The 19305-nt window shown below is 45.5% G+C and overlaps 1 protein-coding gene across 4 annotated transcripts in view; it reads right to left on the bottom strand.

Annotated features, from left to right (window-relative positions):
- SBF2 (SET binding factor 2) overlaps window positions 1–19305 on the bottom strand; it is a 645230-nt gene that overhangs the window by 299307 nt on the left and 326618 nt on the right. The gene's annotated exons all lie outside the window — the stretch shown is intronic.

Raw genomic sequence — 19305 nt, 5'->3', positions numbered from 1 at the left:
AGATCCTCCAGACTAGCGCAAGCTGCTGGGGGGGCGGGTATAGTGGATCTTCCCCCTCGGCCTACTCCACCTCCAGTCCCTGTCTCTCGACACCGCAAACGCGGCCAAGAGGGTGCAGGGGTGCTGGATGGTGGTGGGGTCGATGGGGTTGAGGGAGGGGTGTCCATGTCCCATGTCTCACCCTCTGTTGTGGAGGATTCGGATGATGAGGGGTGGGAGAGGACAAAGAGGAAGAAAAAGAAGAAGAGGAAGACCAGTAAGGCGGTCATTTCTTCCTTACAGTTAGAGCCAGGAGGGGTTCCTCTTGGCAACACATTTTCGGTTTTATCAGGGGAGGAGTTAGTATCCGATTTATCTACTTCTTTATCATCTATGGATGAGGGGGAGTCACATAGTGTAAAGAGAGCTGCTTCGGGTGATGAGAGTGTGGTGGAGGTTAAGAAACGACTACCCCAATCATCCTGATGGCAGTGCCCGCTCTGATAAAGGTGGCGACCATTAATGTCGCCAGCGTGAAATCTGCAAGAGCTCGTGATATTGCCTTATTTTTGCTCAGTGAGTTTGATGCTGAGATTTTATTTTTGCAAGAGACCTGGCTCAATACTTTGGCCGATGTCCATCTAGCAAAAAGGGAGTGGAGATGCGGTCCCTCCTTTTGGTCTCTTGCGGCTGAGCCTTGCAGCGGAGTTGCGGTTCTTTTTAAAACCGATATGGTAACGTGCCGGCGGATAATTGAGGTAGAAATGGGGAGATGCATGGTCTTAGACGTCTCTGTTAGGGGGCAGGACCTGCGCCTCATCAATATCTATGGACCGCAGTCAAAATGGGACAGGAAATGCCTCTTCACAAAGATCAAGCCCTTCCTTTTTACATCCCAGCAGGTTGTCTTTGGAGGGGACTTTAACACCATAATTAGGCCTGAAGACAGGAGGGTCTCCATAGACAGGCTGGGTTATGATAGCGTTTTTCTTAGAGATATGGTTAGACAAGCAGGCCTGGTAGATGTGCACATTAAGCACTGCCCTGGCAGCACAGGATTCACATTTCAGAGAGGGAATAGTCAGAGTAGGATAGATAGGTTTTTTTTAAAGGAGAACTCTGCTTTCTCGGCTCCTGAGTTGAGGGCGGTGGAGTTCTCTGACCACTGTATGCTGTCTGTGACTCTGAATGCCTCGGACACTCCACCCAGGGGAAGGGGTACCTGGAAACTGAATTCGGCTCTCCTGGAAGATGTAGAGGTAAGACAATCCTTTGAGGATTTTTTTCAGGCACAGGTTTCTATTCTGGACTTTTGCAGCAGTAAGTCAGAGTGGTGGGAGCTTGTGAAACAAAGGGCGATTGGACTTTTCAAGGCCATAAGTAAGAAGAAGCAGCTTTGTATGTATATTGTCTACCAGCATTTGCGGAGGAAGCTTGATCGTCTTGTCTCGTATGGAGGAGATCCAGGGGAGATCTCGGAGGTAAAGCTTCTTCTTAGGAAGTGTCAATACGACCGGCATGCCTCCTTGGTTCTGGAGAGAGATTACGGGAAATATCACTCGCCTGATCCTTACCAGAACTGTAAGCAAGGCATAGCAGTTAAGACGGTCATAGGTCTGAGGGATAGTACGGGTTCCCTGGTTAAGTCCAGATCAGGGATCCTGGAGATCTTCAGGTCATATTACGCAGACCTTCTGGGAAGAAAGGACCTTAGTCAGGACAGGATGGAAAGCTTTCTGGATTCTACTCCAGGATTGGGAAATGGTACATTGCCTTTGATGGATTTGACAGAACCAATTTCAGCGGATGAGGTAGTTCGTGCTATAGAGAAGCTGGCTACCAAAAAATCGCCTGGGCCAGATGGGTTGACAGCTGAATTTTACAAGTGTTTTAAGTCCATTCTGGCTCCCTTTTTAGCGGAGGTTTATAACAGCTGTTTAGAAGAGGGTTCTCTCCCTCCCTCCATGAGGCAATCCGCTGTGATTCTTCTGTCAAAAGGTAAAGACCCCTCAATAATTGAGAACTGGCGCCCCATCAGTCTTCTCAATGTTGATAGAAAGATCTTGGCGAAGATTCTTTTTTGGCGCTTGTCGTCAGTAGCAGGCGATTTGTTGTCCAATCATCAGCACTGCTCGGTCCAGGGCAGAAGTACCTTTTCAGCAATTTTAGCTGTCCGGGAGGCTTTGGAGCGATGCAGGGCTGCTGGATGGAGAAAGTACTTGCTGGCATTGGATCAGGCGAAGGCTTTTGATCGAGTCAATCATGAGTACCTGTATTTGCTACTTGGTAGATACGGCCTGCAGGGGAGGTTTATTGATTGGCTGAAAACATTATATAAAGGGGCTGAGAGCTTCCCACTTGTTAATGGTTGGGTTGGACGGCCTTTTGAGGTTGGCTCTGGTGTGCGCCAGGGGTGTCCTTTGAGCCCCCTGCTATATGTATTCGCAATCGACCCCTTCATAAGAAGGTTAGAGAGTGGATCGTTGTGTGGGGTGCCTTTGGGCATTGCTGGTGTGCCACCTTTGAAGGTCGTGGCCTATGCTGATGATGTGTCTGTTATTATCTCTGGGATGGAGGAGGCGCAGGAGGTGGTCTCTGTGATAGAGCAGTACACAGAGGCTTCTGGCTCTAAAATCAATCATGAAAAGAGTGAAGTTTTCTGGATGGGTGAGGAGGGTGAAAGCTTCGAACTTCCGGATGCCTTCCCAGAGCCTCAGCAGGAAATTAAAGTGTTGGGCATCAAATTTGGTCCTGGTGACTATGGTCATCGAAATTGGGAAAGCAGGTTGTTGAATGCCAATGCCAAGGTGGCAAGCTGGAAGAAATGGAAACTTTCCTTGAGGGAAAGGGTTGACTTGATTAAAACTTACCTGATCCCAATCTTTTTATATGTCAGCTTTGTCTGTATCTTGCCGGAATCTCTCTATGCAAGGGTGTACAGCTGCTTTTTCCAACTGTTATGGGTAAATAGGCTGAACCTGATCAAACGCAATGTAACTTACCTGTCCAGGCGGGAGGGTGGTCTAGGAATGGTCAACCCTATAGTTTTCTTTTCTCTGCTCTTTTTAAAGTATAATCTTGGTAATATGTTAGCAGAGACCCCGCCGGGATGGGTGGGTATTTTTTCAATCTTGGTTTAGGCCTTTTCTGCGATGCTGGGAAGATGGCGGGCCAGTGAAAAGTCTGAGAGTCCGACATGGCAAGCTTCCGGCTTATGTTGCCCCGTGTCTGAAAATACTTAGGCAGTGGCAGGTGACAGTGGGGGATATCAAGTCCCTCCCCAGAAAGCTTCTGGAGAAGAGGATTTTGGGCTCTGCTTTCAGTGTGTCACTGACCTTAAGGGATTGCCCAGGCCCCGTAATGAGGGAGGGGTTGCGTTTAATTAACTTAGGAAGAATCCCTTTGAAGTTTAGGGATCAAGCCTGGCTCGCTTTCCATGGAAGGCTCTATGTGAGAGGGAACCTGAAGCATCGCCCTGTGGATGATCGGGATTGTCCTAGAGCGGAGTGTGTTGGTAAAGTGGAATCTATGGACCACTTTTTGCTCCAGTGTCCCTTTAACATAGAGGTGTATAAAAGGGTGGGGAGGGCTCTAGGCCTCCCCTTTCTCTATCGCATGAGTTATGCGGAGTGGGTGTACGGGGCATTCCCGACTCGCTGGGATTTTGATTTGGATACACTTTTTCTAGTTAGTATAGTTGTCCGTTACTTCACGTGGAATGCACGGTGCCAGATTACCCTGCGGAAGAAAGTCCTCCCTGTTGAGGTGGTGGTGTACGATATTCTGGGTGAGGTTGGGAAGATTCGGGGTCTTGAGAAGGGCAGGGAGCCTCGAGCGGTCTGGATAAGGGCGTGGAGGAATATCAGACCTGCTTTTGGTGAACTGTCCATCTCTGGGTGAGGAGCTCATTTCCTATGCTATTTCTTTCACGCCCTTAGCTTTTGTTGGTTAATATCTTCTTTTTGAAGAAGGGCTGCATGCATAATGGGGGTGGTTTTGTTTCTTGACCTCGCAGGTTGGATGTCTGGTGTGGTGGTGTGAGTCCTACTAAGATTATTTTCTCCGGTAATGACAGTTTCATGATGTGAGTTTTGTTTTTGCTGTAAAGCCATTCTTTATTTGAGAGCAGAACTTGCTATGTATTTTTTTCCATTTTCATGTAAATATGTATATATTTATTTATGTATATTGATTTTATGATTATTGATTGCAAGACTTTTAATAAACAAAAATTGGGAAGAATTCCCCTTACATTGGTGGTCAGCGGGAGGAATGCTCCTTACATTGGTGGTCAGTGGGAAGAATTCCCCTTACATTGGTGGTCAGTGGGAGGAATGCTCCTTACATTGGTGGTCAGTGGGAAGAATTCCCCTTACATTGGTGGTCAGTGGGAGGAATGCTCCTTACATTGGTGGTCAGTGGGAAGAATGGCTCTTCTACAGAGAGCTAAAAAACATTGGTGTCAGTAGTTACTTACTGAGGAGACTTATTATTAAAGGAACCCCTAGCATGTAGTTGATCTAGTAAGGTCAAGCATTAAAAGACTGAAATCAAAGCCCCTTCTCTCCAACTCAAGGTGGCCACTGAAAAACAAAATACAAGGCGTTCTGCTAATAAATGACACCCCCCTGTGGTCAATGTGGGGAAGCCGCTTGCACAGGACCCCAAACAAATACTACAGTGATTGTCAACTTCCCCAGCGCCCCTTGGGTATGAAATATGCATACATACCTTGGTGCAAGCTGGTCCAGTAAGTATGCAATAAAGATCATACCTGGAGTTCATCTTTACCTCTCCATTATCAAGAAACAGATGTTTCACAGTACAGAACCCACTAACATAAGACGGTGGTCTTGCCTAGAAGCACTGGGAATAAAAAATACGCTGACTTTGGATGTCGGAGATGGAATAAAGCTGAGATGAAAGGTGAATGGAGAGCATTTTCTGACTTGGGAAGGTTGTGAAATCTCCAGTGATGAATGTCAGCTGCTGGGTACCTGGTTATCATGAGGGCTCCAGATTATTTTATAGAAACCATGACATATATAATCTATAGGATCAGCCGTGTGCTGGTGAAGCATCCCAGTAATGTGCTGTACTCGGCTCTGTGTAACATCTGGAAAGACACTGAGCAGAATAAAACGACACTCATAATTAAGAGGCTGCACTCCTCACTCCATCACCCTCAGAGAAAGAAAACAGACACCAAAATGTAATTATATAACACTGTCCTATATAATGTGATCACTGAGCACTGTACACCTGCAGAATCCCAGGGACAACAGATCTGAGTACGTACAGCCATAAACTCTCTCTCTCTCCGATAGTCAATATTCCTATTAACATGGACTGGAGATCAAAACCAAATCACTGAAATCTCAAGGAAGCATTAACATGCGATTTTCATTTCATTTTTGTTTTGCAGTCTTTTTAAATCTGCAACTTTCATTAGAGCCCCTTTACCACTTGCGTGCTCCAAAAGTCACGCGACTTCGACGCGACTTGAAGCAATGCCTGTGTAATCTTAAGGTCTATATCACATGTGTCGTACACCTCCAGGCCATTTCATGTGGCCCTCGCACCTCTCCTGCAGCTGCAGGAGCGTTCCAGCCCTCCTTTGGTCCTCCTCTAGACCCTGCACTTTCTGCTTCCCAGCGATGCCCCAGCTTCTTCCCAGCAGCAGCACAAGGTAAGGGGGGTGTACTGTGATGTAAGGGAGGGTGGGATTTCATGTGGCCCTCGCACCTCTCCTGCAGCTGCAGGAGAGTTCCAGCCCTTTTTTGGTCCTCCTCTAGACCCTGCACTTTCTGCTTCCCAGAAATGCCCCAGCTTCTTCCCAGCAGCAGCACAAGGTAAGGGGGGTGTACTGTGATGTAAGGGAGGGTGGGATTTCATGTGGCCCTCGCACCTCTCCTGCAGCTGCAGGAGAGTTCCAGCCCTCCTTTGGTCCTCCTCTAGACCCTGCACTTTCTGCTTCCCAGCAATGCCCCAGCTTCTTCCCAGCAGCAGCACAAGGTAAGGGGGGTGTACTGTTATGTAAGGGAGGGGGGGGGGAACTCTTGACTTATATTGGTGGTGGTGGTGGGGGGGGGGGGGCCTCTTGACATCTAATCTAAAAGGGGGTGGGGTGCTCTGGACATCTAGTCTTACAGATTCAACCGGCCCTTTGAGGGCAATCATAATGCTGATGCGGCCCAAGAAGAAATTGAGTTTGATACCCCTGGTCTATATGGACCACAAGTCGCATCAAAGTCAGACCAAAGTAGTGCAGGGACTACTTTGAAGTCGCACAGATATGAACGGTACTCATTGGAAATCCTGGTGTACAACTTATCATGGGACTATGCAGTCCCAGGTAGCAGGACAAGTCGCGAGTGTGAAAAGGCAGATGTGGTGGGGCTTCCTTGGGCAGGTATTCCAGCGCAGTCCCACCGCATGGACAAGTCTAAATGCCTGGTCTTCTATGTGCCCGGTTCTCAACACTGTGCTGCGATGGTGTCCGGGCACTGCACTTTTTTTATCAGGCAATCCACTGCCTTGCAGCAAGCAGCCGGAAATAGAATATTAAGAGATGTCTGAGTGTAAAAAAGGAAAGGATGCAATCCCCTAAAGTCATCACTTCACCACTGAGCTCAGTCGGATTTACTGCACAACAGCGGTCAATTTCGGTTTGGGCCAAATGCATCCTGCATTTTTGGTTTTAGCAGCAAAATTTCAATTTGTTGCACCTCTAGCGACAACTGTCTCCCAATTCCACTCTTGTGTTGTCACATGAACCCCAGGTGAAGGCTTAAATCGATGTGCAAACCAAATGCTATCCAGTTAGGTTTTCGACTTACCCTAAAGTAGAACTCTAGACAAGACAAAAACAGAAAAAAAACAAATAGCCCATTAAGGCCTTGTTTGCACTTGCAGTTAGGGAAAGGGGGGGGGGGGGGGCATGCAGGTGAACTTCATTATTACTGCCCAATTGTTCACCATTAAGCTGCAAAGGCATCCGGTGGGGGAGTATACATCCCACAGCTGCAATGCCTTGCATCACGGCGTGTGGTGGCAGATTTACAAGGTGGCAACTGTCCTCGGTCCCATGACAGAAGGGCCCCCCTCTATACAAAATATAAAACAATAGAATGAATAAATAAAATAAAAAATCATAAAATAATATCAAATATATAAAAATAAAAAAATTACTTTATTTTATTAAATGTATCTTGGGAAGTAATATTTTGCCTGCCATGTTCAAGTTTTTACTCTGGGCTGGTATATCAAATTTTGGCAGCTCAACAAAATCACACATAGAGCGCTATGACTGCGTGAGCGCACGCCTGACCTCAGAATCAGGTTGTGCCATGCATTTTAAAAATGTGTGACTGTCATTGACAATGCAAGCCAACTGTGTGTATGAGGGGCCCCCAGAATCTGAAGAAGCCCCTGCCCCCCCCCATGGTCTAAATCTGGACCTAACGGAGTTGCAAATATTGTCCCCAGTAAGGATCTGTGGGCAGTACTGCCCCCTGGGATTTGGGCTGTGCAACTGCACAATGTCACATTGGGAGCAGCCACTGTACCCTTGTTTCCGCTGTGTCCTAATTGACAGCTATGGGGCTGCCTGCAAGGCCCTATATAAACACTTGTGCAGGTAAACATGGCACTCCAAAGGCACACAGTTATGTAGGACCTGTGTGCATAAGGCTTTAGGATGACAACTGCCCCTTTATAGGTTGAATACAGTCAGTGAATATTGCCACAGGGAGGAAGTTACTGGCAGGATCACAGGTAAAAATAATAATAAAAAAAAAAAATGAATAAAGAAAAGTAATGCAGCCATCACATCTAAGCTGGAAATCATAATTTTGGGTTTCGGCACACTTTAATTAGCCCAGAATCCTAATGGAAAAGTGACCTCAGTGCATCCATAATAGATTTCGGGGGAGGCTGGCATCGGCCGAACCTCGCGAATGCCTTTCTGTAAACCACAATCCGCACTTTTAAATCTTTAATTCTCTGCAGCGCCCTTGGATGGAGCAAGTTCTGAAGAATGCCTTAATGACATCATGAGGATCAGTATTATAAAAAGGCGGCCAGGCCCCCGAGGGCTCGCCAAACGCAGACGTTGTTATTAACCAATAATCTCCTTGAAGGGGCCATATGACTGAAATTAAAAACTAATCATAACGGCACAAATAAAACACTTTCTGGAACTGCCCTCCGCATTCCTGAGAGAGAAAGCGGGGCGCATTTCTTCGGAGACCGTATCTGTACCCATCGCTGATAAACAACACATGAAGAACTTCAAAACACTAAAATTCCACTTCTTAATTCCTTCGTAGATCCAGCCCGAGGGTAAGCCATTCAAATCCGTTGCAACAGTAACTGTTGTAACTTTTTTCGTTAGAAAGGATTCAACACAAAGAGGAAAATCGATCCGACACCAATGAGCCCTAACAATCGTTTCTTCTACTACCGGTACCCACATTGTATTTGATGATGTCAGGGTGCGACCACTGAATAGAGCTCCGAAGAGAAGTGGCTTTGTGGGACCATCTGCACAGAGAAGAGGAAGTCTAAGTGAGTGAGGGATAAGGTACGTTAGAACTGCTTTATAATGGTCCCCCCAACAATATCCTCTTCCCTCAAATACTATGAGATACAGGCAGGCACTTGGCATCCTCACTTATAATGCAGGACACTTCCCTTCCCTCCGACACTCTGGTTTATGAATGGGCCCTCAGCCTCTTCACTTACAATGCAAGACACTTCTCTTCCCTCCGACACTCTGGTTTATGAATGGGCCCTCAGCCTCCTCACTTACAATGCAAGACACTCCTCTTCCCTCCGACACTCTGGGTTATGAGCAGGCCCCTAATCTCCTCACTTACAATGCAGGACTCTTTCCTTCAACACTCTGGGTAATGAGCAGGCCCCTAATATCCTCACTTACAATGTAGGACTCTACCCTTCGACACTCTGGGTTATGAGCAGGCCCTTAATATCCTCACTTACAATGCAGGACTCTTCCCTTCAACACTCTGGGTAATGAGAAGGCCCTTAATATCCTCACTTACAATGCAGGACTCTTCCCTTCAACACTCTGGGTAATAAGCAGGCCCTTAATATCCTCACTTACAGTGCAGGATTCTTCCCTTCGACACTCTGGGTTATGAGCAGGCCCTTAATATCCTCACTTACAATGTAGGACTCTTCCCTCCGACACTCTGGGTTATAAGCAGGCCATTAATATCCTCACTTACAATGTAGGACTCTTCCCTCCAACACTCTTGGTTATGAGAAGGCCCTTAATATCCTCACAATGTAGGACTCTTCCCTCCAACACTCTGGGTTATGGGCAGACCCTGGACATCCTCACTTTATAATGTAGGACTTTTCCCTCAGACACCCTGGTTTAAGTATGGGCCCTTGGCATTGTCACTTATATTGGACACTCTTCTTCCCTTCGGCACTCTGGGTTATGGGCAGGGCCTTGACATCCTCACTTATAATGCAGGTCTCTTCCCTCACACACAATAGTTTAGGAATGGGCCCTTAGCATTATCACTTACAATGCAGGACACTCCTCTTCCCTCCAACACTCTGGGTTATGGGCAGGAACTCTGTGTCTTCACTTACAATGCAGGACTCTCCCCATCCTTCCAACACTCTGTGCTATGAGTGGGTCCTCGGCATGCTCACTTACAATGCAGGACTCTCATCTTCTGTCCCACATCCTGAGTTATGGAAGAGTCCTCTGCGTCCTCACTTACAATGCAGGACTCTCCCCTTCCCACTAACGACTGAGTTATGGGCGAATTCTCAGCGTCCTCACTTACAATAAAGAATAGTCCTCTTCCCTCCGAAAACTCTGGGTTATGGGCAGCCCCTTGGCCCTTACTTATAATGCAAGACTCTTTGTTTCCCTCAGACACTCTGGTTCATGAATGGGCACTCAGCATCCTTACAATGCATGAAAGTCCTCTCCCCCCCCCCCACAACTCTGGGCTTTGGGCACCCTCACTTACAATGTAGAACTTTCCTCTTTCCCTCAACACTCTGGGTTACGGGCAGGCCCTTGGCATCCTCACTTATAATGCAGGACTCTTCCCTTCCCCCTGACACTCTGGATCAGTGTTTCTCAACTCCGGTCCTCAGGGCACACTAACAGGCCAGATTTTAAGTATTACCTTGGGGAGATGCAGACTAGAATACTGCAATCACTGAGTAGCAAATTATATCACCTGTGATATATTTCAGTTTTCTTGCAAACCTGGCCTGTTAGTGTGCCCTGAGGACCGGAGTTGAGAAACCCTGCTCTGGGTTATGGTCAAGTCCTCTGAAGCCTCATTTACAATACAGGAATCTCCCCTTCCCCCTAACAGTCTGAGTTATGGGCGAGACCTTAGCATCCTCAATTACAATGCAGAACTGTCGTCTTCCCTCCGGCACTCTGGGTGGGCGCTCGGAATGCTCACTTACCATACAGGACTCTCTAGTTCACTCCAATACTGTGGGTTATGGGCGAGTCATCAGCATTCTCACTTACAATGCAGGACTCTTTGCTTCCCTCTGACATTCTGGGTTAAAGGCGAGGCTTTACATACAATGCAGCACTCTTGCCTTCCCTCCAACACACTCTGGGTTATAGATGGACCTTCGGCGTGCTTACCTACAATGCAGGACTTTCTCCTTTCCGCCGACTTTCTGGGTTATAGACAAGTCTTTAAATACAATGCTATTTAAAGCTATTCAGTCGCAAGGATTGCATGAGGACACGAGGACATACAATGCGATTCGAGGAGAAGCGTTTTAACCTCAGGCAACGCAGGGGGTTCTTTACTGTTAGGGCTACAAGATTGTGGAATTCTCTACCACAAGAGGTGGTTTCTGCGGGAAGTATGGTTGCTTTCAAAAGACTCTTGGACTTACATCCCAAGGATCAGAACATTCAGGGGTATGTGAGATGATTACGGCCACACACACCTACACAGGTTGAACTGGATGGACTATTGTCTTTATTCAACCTCAACTACTATGTTAACTATGTAAATGCTGGACTCTCACCTTCCCTCTGACACTCTGGGTTATGGGCGAGTCCTCACTTACCATGCAGGTCTCTTCCCTTTTCTACAATACTCTGAGTTATAAGTGGGCCCTCGGCGTGCTCACCCACAGTGCAGACTCTTCCCTTCCCTCTGACATTCTGGGTTATAGGCGGGGCTTTACATGCAATGCAGGGCTCTTGCATTTCCTCTGCCACTCTGGGTTATGGATGGACTCTTGGCATGGGTACCTACAATCTACAGACTTTCCCCTTTCCTCCGACATTCTGGGTTATAGACGGGTCTTTACATACAATGGACTCTTGCCTTCCCTCTAACACTCTGGGTTATGGGCGAGTCCTCACTTGCAGGTCTCTTCCCTTCCCTCCAATACTCTCCAATACTCTGGGTTATGGGCAGGCCCGGCGTCCTCACTTAGGCAGACTATACATGGAGCGAGTTTCTTTCCTGCAGCCATGGGTTGCAGGAAAGAAATTTGCTTGATTCCCCCATCAACACAGACAGTGCTGACAGGGGAATCTCTCGGAGTCATTGTATTCTCCTGGCGGGGGAAGCCGTCCCCGTTGGGAGAAGACGGTGATTATTGCTATGAGCTACAGTATATTAACCGCTAGGAATAATTGTATGTAAAATCCTGCAGGCTGGTTGTACCCAAGTTGATCGATTGATGAACTTGGCTACATTCAGCTGGCCCATACATGGTCCGAATCTCCGCCTGGTTCCTGCAGCAGTCAAACAGTCTATGGTTGGCCTTACAGACTGGAGACTTACAGACTTAGAGACTGGAGCACCAGCACAGGGAAGCCTAACTACTCCTGACGCTAGGCAGAAACAAACTGAGTTGGGAGTGTTCACTGCAGGGGGGTATTGACCAGTGGGACAGCCCCCATGGGTGTGTCTATGCAAATGCTTTTGCTCTTTTGACTAAGTCTTATGCCTAGCTACTCCTGCGGAGCGGAAGTCAATACCCAATAGTTACATAGTAGGTGAAGTTGAATAAAGACATTAGTCCAGGGATCCTCAAACTATGGCCCTCCAGCTGTTGTGGAACTACATATCCCATGAGGCATTGTAAAACTCTGACAATTACAGACATGACCAGGCATGATGGGAATTGTAGTTCCTGAACAACTGGAGGGCCATAGTTTGAAGACCCCTGCATTAGTCCATCCAGTTCAACCTGTGTAGGTGTGTGTGGCTGTAATCATCTCACATAGCCCTTAATGTCCTGATCCTTGAGATGTACGTCTAAGAGTCTTTTGAAAGCCACCATACTTCCCGCAGAAACCACCTCTTGTGGTAGAGAATTCCACAATCTTGTAGCGCTAACAGTAAAGAACCCCCCATGTTGCCTGAGGTTAAAACGCTTCTCCTCTAATCGCATTGTATGCCCTCTAGTCTTCATGCAATCCCTTCGAATGAACAGCTTTTTTTCTAAGCTGAGATCCCCATTGAGATATTTATAAATTGCTATCATGTCCCCCCTCAGGCGTCTCTTCTCCAGGGAGAATAAATAGAGCGATTGCAGCCGCTCTTCATAGTTAAGGTCCTCCAATCCCCTAATTAGTTTAGTTGCCCTTCTCTGGACTCTCTCCAGCTCCAACACATCCCTCCTGAGGACTGGCGACCAGAACTGGACCGAATACTCCGGATGCGGTCAGACCAGAGTTTTATAATAGTGATGACTTAGGGGAGGCGGCGACTGTCGGAGGACGTAAGAGAAAGTCCTGTATTGTGAGGGAGGATGCCAAGGGCATGCCCATAAAAAAAAGGGAGGTGAGATGCGCCAGTTGGCTGGGGGGAGGGGGGGGACACACATGAAAAATAAGGTAAGTACTGTTTTTTAATGGCTCCCAAGTATTTAACCCTTGCAGTGCAGAAGGAGCCTCATTACTATGGCAGTTTAGAAATTTCCCCAGAGTTCAGCTTTAAAATCAACCAAAAAAAAAAAAAAGGCTTCTGACCCAACGTGGGAAGACGGCGCACAGTCAGCACTACGTGACCTCAGCGGCACCCTCTCTCTCCCGGACTCAGAAACCGCAGTCTCATTCTTTCTGTGTAAGTGCTAATCTACAGACAGCAGCCATTGTGTCTATGCAGTGACCCCTTCCAAATATGCTTCCTCATTAAAGAGTGAGGTATGTACTGTATGCGATGTGTACGAGACTCGTTCACCCAGTACTTTTCCAAACAATCCTATAACCAGGTCAGCTGCTCTCTGTCAACTTATATAAGTCCAAAGCCAGAGTGCAGCTGTTTTGTGGGAAAGGTCTTAAAATAAAGCAATATTTAAACTATAAAAAGTACTGTAAACGTCCCTGCAGGAACTTCCAGCAATCATACACTGGATCAGATTTCCAAATACATTTGTTGATTTTTTTTTAATGAGATACACCAGAAAGCTTAGTTGCATTGACACATTTTTTATGATGGATCCCTTTTTTTATGTTCATTTTAGTTAAAATTAATACTAGAATTATGTTCCAATTTACAATACAAATTAAAGCGTAACTCAACTTTTATTGAGAAGAAAAAAATTTCCCCTCTGGGTAATCTATGAACATCGCAGGGATTGTAACAAACTTTGTTGCAGATTCCTACCTTTTGTTATTGTGAAGAAATCCCTGTCTGTGCCCCTGTGTGAAAATGTATCTAATGGGAGTGGTTTCATAATGATCAATCAGCTGTGCATCTGCATAGCACTAATGAGGAAATCTGCTGGGCCTGCATCCCTTTAGACGTGTTCCTATTGGGAGTATCTCACCAAAAATGAATTTTTTGTTGCAGGGGATGCCAGAAATCTGACTTGTATCTTAGGCAGACTTCTAGGAAAAATGGTGAGCCAATCACACCAGCAGGAAATTATGTTTCTGGGGGGTGTTTAGTACACATTTTATGTACAGAACCATTCCAGGCTGCCATATTTCATTGCATTTCAGAAAATGACAGCGGTTGCAGATTGAAAAGGAAAGGTCATTTTTTAAAAACATTCAATTAGAATAAGATTTGTGTCGCAATTGTTTACGCTATATTATTTTTTCTTTATTTGCTATTTTTCTTCCCTACGAAAGTGGAGTGACCCTTTATGTCTGACCCCCAGCCTCCCTCCGGTCCTCTTCTGTATTGAAATTGCTTACTTTGATTACACTGCACATTCGCTGCATGGCTGTCAGCTAGTGTGCCTGGTGACATCATTCCCGTAGCTTCAGGAGTGACGTCACCACGCACGCTAGCCAACAGTTGGCCAGGAGCGAACCGTTTGCCCATGGGATGTGTATAGAGCGACGCATGTTTGGATGATTTTATCTATATAAATGCGCACTTTGCATTCTTTTAATAAAGCTGTTTATATGGAATTATGCTAGAAGGCTGCCCTGTGTCTCCTTTATCTTTAACCACCTGCTGACCAGACAGGTACCTGGTATGTCGTCAGTCTTCAAGGGGTTGTACCAGGATGATGCCTGCAGCTGCAGGCACCACCACGGTAAAGTTGTTTAGAACCGGCGGTCAGCACTCTTGTAATAGCAATCCAGCTACTAGCTAGCTGCTCCATTGCTATTACAAGCAGGGGGAGGGGGCACTCCCTCCCCTCCTGCTGCCTTCCACGGCTTGCTTTGGCACTCCCATCCCACTAGAAGACCCAATCTACCAGCCGGCACATTCGCTGGCTGGTCAGAAACCCAGAGAAAGCCAGGATCGGCCTGACGTCACTTCTGGTTTACCCAGATGTCATCAGCGCCAATTTAAAAAAAATTAAAAGCATTCAAAAACACCAATCGTGGTGTTCTGAATGCTTTTAAGTGCAGAGTAGGGATTCAGGGTCTTATAGACCCCATATCCCTCCATAAAGAGCACCTATTACATGCCTATTGCTGCCAAAAAGAATGTCTACATTCCTTGAAGTGGAACTTCACTCTCTCAATCAACATGGATTATTTTTAATCCTTATGCTGCTAACATTAGAAAATAGATTGGAAAAGTATATCATATTTACTTCCTTTACATTTTTTTTTTTACCTTTAAGTACTCCCTGGTTTCCATCCCTAGGCAAATGATGTCATACATACCAGGAGTCTTCAGGAGAGAAGGGAGGGTTCTCAGCTCAGCCTATGCCTGGGCTAAGGGCAGATGGATTCCAGGAAGTACATTAAACATGAGTCATCTGCCCTTAAGCAAAATGGCCATCACCAAAAATGCTAGGGGGTTGTTTTTCAAAATGATTTCTCAGCAAAATAAAGCATGGAGACATGGATGGATGGGAGAGTTTGCTTTGAAAAATTCAAATGAATTAAATAGCATTTTTGGTTTGTGGTGCTCAGATGCAGTGCGGTTCCATTTTACCCACTTGCTGACCAGCCGCCGTACTTGTACTGCGGCAGGCTGGCTCTGTCCCATGTAATGACGTATCTGTACGTTGCTTCGTGAGACAGCTAGGGGGGGGGGGGGGACACGTGCATGCACCGACTCGCCACAGGGGGAGCCAATCAGTGAATCCGGCGGCCGTGACCGCTCCCCCGTGGAGACAGAACGGCGATCTGCCAATGTAAACACGGCAGACCGTTGTTCAGTCAGTAAAGAACACAGAGATCCTGTATTCCTCTTATTTAGGAACACAGGTCTCTGTGTTCATGCAGCAAGCCCATCCCCCACACAGTTAGTAAGCACCCCCTAGGGACACATTTAACCCTTTGATCGCCCCTGGTGTTAACCCCTCCCCTACTACTCACTATTAACCCCTTCCCTGCCAGTGTCATTAGTACAGTAACAGTGCATTTTCTTAGCACTGATTACTATAGTAATGTCACTGGTTCCTCCAAGTGTCAAAAATGTCAGTTAGGGCTCTTTCACACAGGCGTTCCGCATGTCCATATATCATCCTATTTTTTTGCGGATGATATACGGACACAATGTATGTCAATGGCATTGCAGATGTCAGCGGATGACCATCCGCTGACATCCAATTTTCGTCCTTTCAGTTCTGTTCCGTTTTTTGGAACGGAACAGAACCCTATTTTTGTTCCGTTTAAAAAACAGAACGGATGCAAAATCGAGTGTCAGCGGTGTCATCCGCTGACATCCGCAATGCCCATAGACTTACATTATGTCCGTATATCATCCGCAAACGGATGGGATGATATGTGGACATGCGGATCGGATGACACAAGTGTCATCCGTGTCCGTGCAAAAAAAAAAAAAAGCACCGGAGCGGAACAAAAAAACTGAACGGCCGTGTGAAAGAGGCCTTAGAGGTCCGATCTGTCTGCCGCAATGTTGCAGTCCTGCTAATAATCGCTGATTGTCGCCATTACCAGTAAAAAAAAAAATTAAAATTACATAAATCTTCCCCCTAGTTTGCAGACGCGATAACCTTTGCACAAACCAATCAATATACATTTATTGGGATTTTTTTTTACCAAAAATATGTAGCAGAATACAAATTGGCCTAAAATGATGAAGACATTTTGATTTTTAAATTTTTTATTTTATTGGGGAAGTTATATAGCAGAATGTAAAAAATATTGTCTTTTTCAGAATTGTTACTCTTTTTTTTTTTTGTTTACAGCGCAAAAAAAAAAATAAAAAAAATCGCACAGGTGATTCAATACCACCAAAAGAAAGCTCTATTTGTGGGGGGAAAAGGACATCAATTTTATTTGGGTACAGCGACGCACAAACACGCAAATGTCAGTTAATGTAATGCAGAGCCGAATCGCAAAAAATGGCCTGGTCTAGAAGTGGTTATACTCTTTTTTTTTTTTTTTTTTTTTTTTGGACCTTGTATGGACACTACATGGTGATATAGTGATATGATTAATTAGACCCATGTATAGGGCAGTATTATGTGTTCTTGGAAATAAAGTAATGAGTAAATTATTGTGCTGAATTTTTTTTATCAGATTTGTTTTACTCAGTGCTGCACTACACTATTACAATGCTACTAGTACTATTGGTATCACAATTACTATTACTACTTCTATTACTATTGGTATTACTATTGGTAATTGGTATCACAAGTTTTGTGCTGGTAAATTTTTATTTGCTCTTTTAGTAGCTCACCTAAGCGCAGTGATTATTTTTCTTTTTTAGTTTCTAATTTTCTCAATGTCACCTGGCCAGCAGATTGGAACCCTCACCCTGACTTGACTATTGTAGACAGCTGATGTTAATAAAAATGTTTGAAGATCATTACATTTTACAGTGATTGGTGACATTATGGATTGGTCTTCTGTCTCTAAAATTGCTTTAATTGTAGCGCATTAACAAAGAGAACAAAACATTCTGCAAGGTTAATATGTTCCCTCCTGCAAGGACGTGTTCCTGTGCTGGCGTGACGGCGCACCGCCAATTCTAATGACCGCAGCGCCCTGATAATGGACTGCACGCAGGCAGGGTATCATCTGCTCCTGGACTTATAAATCAATACATCGGATGTCTCTCCAGAATGCGATGCATCCACATAGCTTCAAATTATTACAGCTGTGAGCCCCGGGCCGGCTTCCTCGGAGCAGCATGAGCGGGCATAAAGATGAAAGAAATCTTATTCTGATAAATGTTTTTTCCAATGCAAATCTTCTCCCGGATTCCGCGGGGTGCAAGACATGAAACGTTCTCCAATCTCTTCATTTGGACCCATTTATACGGGTCATGAAATGTTATTAGTGTGAAAGAAACAACGTGTCATTCATCTACCAGACTTTACTAATTATGACAAGTTTTTCCATCCGAAATCATAAAAAAGAGATCGGCTCACAGCGTTCATCCAAAGTTTAACTTCCTTACAAAGCAGACGCTCCGTTACTGAGTTTATTTTATCTAAAATGTGCCGGACTAGAATTTATCTATCTCTGGCATTTTCATCTCTCTGACTGGCTGCCTAACTCTCTATCTGTACAGTGCCTTGCGAAAGTATTCGGCCCCCCTTGAACTTTGCAACCTTTTGCCACATTTCAGGCTTCAAACAAAAAGATATAAAACTGTAATTTTTTGTGAAGAATCAACAACAAGTGGGACACAATCATGAAGTGGAAGGAAATTTATTGGATATTTCAAACTTTTTTAACAAATAAAAAACTGAAAAATTGGGCGTGCAAAATTTTTTAGCCCATTTAAGTTAACCACTTGCCGACCGCCGCACGACTATTTACTGCGGCGGTCAGCCCCTCACAGACAGAGCGACGTAGGTCTACGTCGCTAGCCTGTGAGGGTCTAGGGAGCGAGAGCGCGCCGCCGGAGACGCGCTACCGCTCCCGAGTGGTCACGGACCCCCCAGCACGTGTGACCGGCGGACCCGATCGTCCGCCGGTCACTCGCGATCATCGGGGGAGAGGGAGAAAGTCATGCGCTAGTGTAAACAAGCCGCCTGTCATTCTCCCTGGTGTATGAATGATGATCATATGGTTCTACTATGTAGAACCGTTGATCACTGTTCATACATCTGAAGCCACAGCTAATCACAGTTAGAATCACGTCCCTAGGGACACACATAGTCCCTCCCTCTAAAAAAAAGTTAACCCCTTCACTGCCAGTGTAATTTTACAGTAACAGTGCATATTTATAGCACTGATTACTGTAGAAATGTCACTGGTAACCCCAAAAGTGTCAAAAATGTCAGTCAAGGGTCCGATCTGTCCGCCGCAATGTAGCAGTACCGGAAAAAGAAAATCGCAGATCGCCGCCATAAAAAAAAACAACAAAAATGACAAAAATCTTTCCCTTTGTTAGTAAACGCGATAACTTTTGCGCAAACCAATCAAAATACGCTTTTTGCGATTTTTTTTTTTACCAAACATAGGTAGCATAAAACAAATTGGCCGAAAATGTTAAAAAATTTTGATTTTTACATTTTTTTGGGGGGAATTTCATATAAAAAAATGTGAAAAATATTGTTATTTTTGCAAAATAGACGCTATTTTTTTGTTTATAGCGCATGATCAAAAAATCGCACAGGTGATCAAATACCACCAAAAGCTCTGTTTGTGGGAAAAAAAGGACGTCAAATTCGTGTGGGTACAGCGTCGCACGTCCGCGCAATTGTCCGTTAAAATCACGCAGTGCCGAATCGCAAAATACCCCCTGGTCAGGAAGGGGGTAAAATCTTCCGGGGCTTAAGTGGTTGATAATTAAATTGCCGGACGTCATAGCGGCCAGAACCTGGAAGAGACGCCGAGGTTTTTCATAAATGTTTCAAAGATGTTAAAGCGGTAAGTATACTTTAATGAAGAAGAAAAACCCCTGCAAGACAAAGGCATAATGAGCTAGTATGCATCGCATA

Source organism: Pelophylax lessonae, assembly GCF_965119305.1.
Source record: "Pelophylax lessonae genome assembly, chromosome: 10".
NCBI classification, from domain to species: Eukaryota; Metazoa; Chordata; class Amphibia; order Anura; family Ranidae; genus Pelophylax; species Pelophylax lessonae.
Note: the sequence above shows the minus strand (reverse complement) of the source record. Positions and strands in the feature narration are given on the sequence as shown.